Below are 7965 nucleotides of genomic sequence, written 5' to 3'. Positions count from 1 at the left end.
TAAAAAACATTTTTAGGTGTTCTGTACACTTAACTGTGGCCATTTTTCACTTTGTTGTAAAAATTATTCTTTTGTTGTTTAACGCTGCCCTCAGTGGTATTCGAGCAATATGGCAGTGATGTGTAAATAACTGAGACTGGACCAGACAATCCAGTGATAGGCATTATGAGCCTTTTTCTGGTCAGTATGGAAATTGGTGAGAAACAGATCTTTGGCAATATTTTTATCAGCAAATATACTAGTTTCATATATCAAGAGTGATTAATAATGAATCCTGTTATAATTTGATCATATAGATTTATTGGAATATTTATGCAATCTCAAACCTCTGTACATAAAGTGCTTTGGGAAGGTCTTTACATAGTTTTACCTCAGAGAAATGTACATCCATATTTGTATTTGAATGTCATAAACATGATATCATATTATTTCTAGACAAGGAGGTGTAACATGTAATATATCTTTCCATGCTGTTTCCATCAGCAATTTCTGATGAAGTGTTTTTTAAAACAAAAATATCACTCCTCACCCCTTACATTTCTGCTGTAAACACAATGATATATATTCCAATTAACTACACAATACTTTACAGAGTTGCCAATTTACTAGATATTTGCTACCAAATCCGTCCTTTGAATCACCTCTTGAAAAACACAATTGACTGCAATTGTTTTCTTGATTTATATAATATAATTCATTCGTTTTACACACGACATAAAATAATTGAAAGGGAATTTGGTTTGGTATGTATGGAGCAGGCACTTGTAACATGACGTCAAATTATTTTTGGAGAATATGGTAAAGTTGCTGTACAATTCCAAATGATTGCTGTGGCACGGTTTGTATCAGCTGTAGTAACTTGGATTTTATGAACATAAATTATGAACATAAATACTCACCAGCTGATCTAGCCAAATGTTAAACCCTATTATCAGAGGTATAATATGTTTATTTGGGTCAGTGCATAAGGTCTGTAATAACCTACACATTGTACCGTTTCCCCCCTCAGGGACCAGTCATTAATTACAGGGATGGGTTGGTCAGGGTCTTTGATGTACTACTACACTGAAAATAGTAAAGCACTCTTAGTGCTTGTCATATTTTTGGAAGACCCTCCCATTGTCCTGGATCCAGTTTTTCCTTACCCTTACTGAAAAGACAAAATGCAAAAGCACTTTATATTTGCCAAATATTTGCAGTTTTATTCGACACGCAAATGTGTGTCCAGTTCGCACAAATGTAGAGAATGGATGAATAAAAAAAGTTCACATCATCCGCCTCCCTGTAATACATAACTGGTCCCTAAGTAGCTGAAAGAGATGCCCCAGTGACAGACAGAATACATGCGTTATTGGCCTTGTTTGAATCATGGGTCAAGTGTAACAAGTTCCACCCGAGGAAGGCTGTATACAGGAAGGCTGTATATGTTGAAATACTGGACTATGAACATGGTAGTGTTCCTTAGTTAGTCTCTTGTCCATATAAGGATATGATGATGTATACACAGAAACCTTTTGACACCTTGACTCAAGACTTATTTAAAAACTATACTATAAAGTAAATAAAACTGTATTTTCAAATATGCCAATTACAAAAGATTTAAATGTAAACATATTAATACTGGGGTAAGTGAAAAGCTCTGAGCTTCGTATTTGGCAGACCAAAAATATGTAAAATGTTTGCAAAAAAGCTTAATTTGCATTTGCTATCAACATAAATATGTTATGCAAAGAATTGCACTGAAAACCTGCTGTAAATTGGGAAACCTTGTGCCTCTCCTTTATTTTTCATTTAAAATATACAACCGATATAATATTTTGAGGAAACTGAAAACATTTTGAGTTGGAAATATTTTATTTTGATCAGACTACCAACCTGAATTTTGTTTTGGATAGACAATCAGTGACAACCCACCTGACTATCCATTCATCAACCCCCACCCGACTACACAACTAGTCCTACTTTGTGAGGCTGAATTCTGTATATAAGAATTTCACTGTGATATATACATAATCTACTGTTAGCTGATATAGACCTGTACATAACCCATCTGCCAGTCCTCCTCTATGTACTTACACTGTACTACAGTAATAACAGACCAGTAAAGATCCGGGATAGAACTGGTTTTCAGCAACCCATGCTTGTTGTACAAGGCGACAGTTGCGTAGATTGATGCTCATGAGGTCAATCACTGGATTGTCTGGTCCAGACTGGTCATTTACAGGCTGCTGTCTAGTCTGTCTCATAGTCCCTGAACCACATTAATTTCCCTACTGCCAAGCCCTCTCTGCAGTGCTAAAGCCCTAAATAAAGCAAGTCTAGATTTCTTCAGGTTCTGAATCTCTGGTCTCCCTAGGGCTCCTTTTCAATATAAATGGGCTTGTTTGTTACTATCAAACAAAATTATATATATTCAGAAACTAAGCCTTAGTCTAGCTGCTGTCATGCTGAGTGGTGTTTAACAGACAAACAAATAGTAATGAGGGAAGATAGAATAAGGCTGGTGTTACCGGAGTTAGATTCCTGTCCAAATTGACAGACACAAGGGGCTTTGAAAAATAAGTCTGACAGTGAAGAAATATTTCTTATATAAATATTGTACATAGTTATTCGTGGACAGTTTTGTCACAAAGAAGTATGCTACTCCCCATTGATAGGGATAAAATGTTATTCATTTGAAAATAATGTGACAGTTTTGTGTATCCTTATCCCTATCAAAAGTTGTGTAGTATATCTATGTGTATATATTTATATGTATATATATATGAAAATAATTTGTAATAAGATATGAGATAACTAGCCCTATATTGAATGTTCTATTTCTTTGATAATCATATATGTGATATATATGACCAAAATAAAATGCCTGTATTAATAAATATGTTAAAAGTAACATCTACAGGCCAAGACCTGCTAGCACCCAATGAATGTGTTTGGGTCACAAGGACAAACTAGGAATCCTAAAGCCTTGAGTAATAAGGGTTACATAATGTGTATCCCACTCTGTGATGCTGATCACATCACTACTGGAGTCTACTTAATGTGACTAAGGGAGAGAATTCAAGTCATATCAGCTTTGGAATATATTTTCTTTGAACACAAATATTCCATGATATACATGATTTATTGCTAGATGTGTCAGAATGTATGAAGATGTAAATTGTATCAGAATGTTTTCAAGTGTAGTAATGCATTCCACTGATTGATCAGTTGCATATTTTTTCATCGATGTTGACCTTTGCTGATCATTCTTCATAAAAGTATACAAGGGTTGGCATTGTATATTTGCGTGAGAAATGTGTTGAAATACATGTCAGTATTGCATTTCCCAACCAGTGCACATAGTGGTGGCAGATAATGTGTCTAGCTGGCCATACAGTGTACATGGTAAAGCAGGCCATCAGAGAACATGGTAAAGCAGGCCATCAGAGAACATGGTAAAGCAGGCCATCAGAGAACATGGTAAAGCAGGCCATCAGAGAACATGGTAAAGCAGGCCATCAGAGAACATGGTTGAGGAACCTTGGAATAGGGCAGTGGCTTTTTGTGGAATGTTTCTGTCTCCAGCTGCTGCTTTGACAATGTGGAGTAATAAACTTGCTTTGATTAATGGTTATACAGATGGGGTGTTTATTTCATCATCGTTTGAGGAATGATTCTTGAGTCTGTATGTGAAAGGCCAAACTTTGTGATGTTGACAGCCAGGAAGGGTTGCTTTACATGTTGATACATTTCAAAAATAAAATCACAAGAGAAGCAGTTGGTGCTGTGTTTTATTTTCCAGAATGTCGGTTCTTATGTTTCAGTGAGGTGTTATTCATTTCTAAAGGGTTTTGAAAAAGGCTGCATAATAACAGGTTTGTCACACATTTCTCAATAGTTAGGTGGCAGTTATGTTTAGTGTTAACAGTTGTGATGGTAAACACTTTGTAGTTTTTACACAGAACTCGGCTCCTTCATTCAATGTCAATTATCAAGCATGGCCAACTGAACCTGTGTCATGGAACTAATGAAATTTTAAACATAGTTTCTATTTGAAAAAAAGGATAAACTGTAAGATGCAAAGTGGTCTAATCATTCCAAAGAAAATCTTTTTTTTTAAGCATGAGATAAACATTGCAGTGTCAGTAGTCAGGGGTAATCACCCATATCAGAGTCTCGGGCTTGCTTGGGGGCGTGAAACCCAGTTTTACACACAGACACACACACACTAACACACTAACACACACACACACTAACACACTAGTATACGACTGGTAGGCCTAACAAATATATTCTTTGTCCCATCTCCCCACCACCACACAGAAAAGTAGAAAAAACCCTGTGATCTGCTTCTCTCTTGAAGATGTTATGTCAGTCTCTAAAGGTGTGCTATTGCAAATATTTTGCTTGTTGATTAACACAGCAATTTGTAAATAGTGATGGACATCATGAGCATCAATCTGTGCAACAAGGATATGATGCCCTGAATCAAATATGTCAGCCAGCCTGGTACCCAATCACGTCAGTCTTACAATACAACAAGCTTACGTTTCCCCTGACAACGAACAAGCATAATTTGCGAAGGACCAATTATAATCCAGATCTACTCTGACAATCCTTATTAATGTTCTTTGATTACCACCAGTGTAACGTTTGACAAGTACAACAAACACATTATCATAGATCTACGCTAAATATATTTTATAACATCCATAAATCTAATTAGTATGCTGATATGCATACCGTGGCTTTGCTTACTGAAAACGTTTAATAAAACGCAAGTATGCAAGAGTTGCATAGAAATACTCCAACATACTGTGTACGCCCGACAGTTATCCAATACTCCATCTGTAATATCGGGCGGTTAGCATAGTGGTTAAAGCGTTTACTCATCGCGCCGAAGATCGGGTTCGATTCCCCCATATGGTAACTGTGTGTAAAGCCCACGGACTCTTTATTATCATATATTCTTAACCCTCGTGCATCTTTTGAAAATATATTCATTTGACAGAGACCTTGTGGTACACATCTAAGATGCCACAGATTCCGAAAGAACGTTTGGTCTACGAAAACATTGAGGTCACATTAGAATACAGGAAGCACATTAGAAGCAGTGGGAGATAAACTGACAGGGCTGTCAAGAAACTATCTAACTGAACAATTTCAAAATATATTAGTAACAATCCGTATTTCTGTATACATACAGCGTGCCTACATATGATGAAATAAATAAAAAATCATAAACAAATAGATAAAGCATAGGATGTTAAAATGTTGCTAATTTTACTAAACACTGCTTCCTTCCCCCATTGTGTTATTATACCATGATATTCACTGAACATAATGAAACCAGGGAGAACAGAAGACGTAGTAGATTATCCCTGATGAAACCAACTCGCCCGCTCTACCGCTGAACTGCAGAATTACCTCCCTTAGACCAGGCTGGGAACAGATCACATGGGCATCATCACCTCTCTCCGTGAGCTGTCATACATTCCAGTATAAGGTACATTTAAATGTGTCATTTATTTCTACTATACATGTCAGTACAGACAGAAGATGTCTGTTTTAATTTTTAAGTCATTAATGACACATACACAATAACACATCCACAATTACACTGCATATACAGGTTCGGGCGCTCTACCGATGAATGGTTTTGATAAGCGAGTTACTTCCCTTTGACCATCGTTTCATTTCCTGGCGTCATCCACGATGATTAAGTTATATTCTCTATTGTGAAAATAACAGCCACGTTATATCTAAGTGATAACATAGTGAAGTAATTACCTGCACAACTTAAAATACGAACAAGATGCCCCACAAGCTATAACTGTCTGTTCTCTTGTCCAAAGAGCGAAGTAAGGATAAAACACTTGTATATCATGTAAGAAATCGTAATTTCAATTCATATGAATCTGATTTAGATTTTACACTTTCAACACTTGCAGGTTTCGAACATGCAAACACCAATTAAAGAGGTGAGGCTAAAATAACAACAATGATAAAAAAAAACATCTGGAAGGAAATTTTATTCAGAGATAAGACAGAAGTCTAAGATTCAGACAGCAGTGCAATGTAAACATTCTTCTTTTCAACTTGATCTCAGTCAAAATTCAAACTTTGTCCTGGATCATTAGTAAGCCCAAACAGAATGGGGAACGGCCAGTCGTGAAGAATATGTAAATAATTGGTAATTGTCAGAAGAATATTTTAAAAAACCTTTTAAAGGCAACTGAAACTAATTATGTCTGTTCTGAAAACGTATCGAGGTTAAGAGGTGTTGTTAAGAGTTGAGTTCCTTGGTTACACCTGAAACCTATGCTCGTGGGTTCTAGTCCCAGATTGACCCGATCATGTTTGTAGGTTTGTCCGGGGTGTGCTCGTGGGTTGTAGTCCCAGGTTGACCCGATCATGTTTGTAGGTTTGTCCGGGGTGTGCTCGTGGGTTCTAGTCCCAGGTTGACCCGATCATGTTTGTAGGTTTGTCCGGGGTGTGCTCGTGGGTTCTAGTCCCAGGTTGACCCGATCATGTTTGTAGGTTTGTCCGGGGTGTGCTCGTGGGTTCTAGTCCCAGGTTGACCCGATCATGTTTGTAGGTTTGTCCGGGGTGTGCTCGTGGGTTCTAGTCCCAGGTTGACCCGATCATGTTTGTAGGTTTGTCCGGGGTGTGCTCGTGGGTTCTAGTCCCAGGTTGACCCGATCATGTTTGTAGGTTTGTCCGGGGTGTGCTCGTGGGTTCTAGTCCCAGGTTGACCCGATCATGTTTGTAGGTTTGTCCGGGGTGTGCTCGTGGGTTCTAGTCCCAGGTTGACCGATCATGTTTGTAGGTTTGTCCGGGGTTTGCTCGTGGGTTCTAGTCCCAGGTTGACCGATCATGTTTGTAGGTTTGTCCGGGGTGTGCTCGTGGGTTCTAGTCCCAGGTTGACCCGATCATGTTTGTAGGTTTGTCCGGGGTGTGCTCGTGGGTTCTAGTCCCAGGTCGACCGATCATGATCATGTTTGTAGGTTTGTCCGGGGTGTGCTCGTGGGTTCTAGTCCCAGGTCGACCGATCATGTTTGTAGGTTTGTCCGGGGTGTGCTCGTGGGTTCTAGTCCCAGGTCGACCGATCATGTTTGTAGAGTTTGTCCGGGGTGTGCTCGTGGGTTCTAGTCCCAGGTCGACGATCATGTTTGATCATGTTTGTAGGTTTGTCCGGGGTGTGCTCGTGGGTTCTAGTCCCAGGTCGACCGATCATGTTTGTAGGTTATCCGGGGTGTGCTCGTGGGTTCTAGTCCCAGGTCGAACCGATCATGTTTGTAGTTTTGTCCGGGGTTTGCTCGTGGGTTTCGCCAATGTCGTAAACGTCTAAGACCTGCATCACTTCGGGTTTTCCTCACTCATTAAACAAACACCTGTTGAAATTGGAATGCTGTTAAAAGAAGGGTTCAACCCAACTCACTCACTGTCTCTTGCTACAACCTGGTACGTGCATGTCTTGTTATTCATACATTCCAGTATAAGGTCATTCAGTACGTTAGGATATTTTCTGTATGAATTTCTCGATCTCTTGCTGAGACGACCCCCTGTATAAAGCACATTATTCAGGAACAATGTGTTTATATCCGGACCGTTTAGCTTGAATGAAAGCATCCGCAACAGAGAGTTGTTGCTGCAAATAGGAGTGAACATCAAGCTTTCTTATCATGTTTCTGAACAGATCATGTGTGCTTTATATACATCAGATTCATGTACAAACATTCTTCATATTATTACGTTTCCCATTAAGGAAAGTGTGTCACGGTCGATAACAATCGCGCTAGTGTCTGTTGCAGTAATTAGTTTTATATATGAATAATGTGCTTCATTTTTTAAACATTCTGATTTTTAAAAAATGCACGTTGAGTTGAAGGAATATCCATTCACTTGTCATGAAAGAATGCATGCATGCGTTCACTTAACTACTCAAGGATGCATTAAGAAACAATTTAAGCTTTTCTAATA

The 7965-nt window shown here is 38.6% G+C and overlaps 1 long non-coding RNA gene across 1 annotated transcript in view; it reads left to right on the top strand.

The window, feature by feature from the left end:
* The first annotated feature begins 5423 nt into the window (after nt 1-5423).
* The window catches only part of LOC124291027, an 81262-nt gene continuing 78720 nt past the window's right edge, over nt 5424-7965 (top strand). Inside the window, exon 1 of the long non-coding RNA XR_006902123.1 lies at nt 5424-5488. This is a non-coding gene — a long non-coding RNA (uncharacterized LOC124291027). The remainder of the gene's footprint in view (nt 5489-7965) is intronic.

This window comes from Haliotis rubra, unplaced genomic scaffold, assembly GCF_003918875.1.
Source record: "Haliotis rubra isolate DU_JTF1 unplaced genomic scaffold, ASM391887v1 Scf48, whole genome shotgun sequence".
NCBI classification, from domain to species: domain Eukaryota; kingdom Metazoa; phylum Mollusca; class Gastropoda; order Lepetellida; family Haliotidae; genus Haliotis; species Haliotis rubra.
This window is presented reverse-complemented; position numbering and strand designations above follow the sequence as displayed.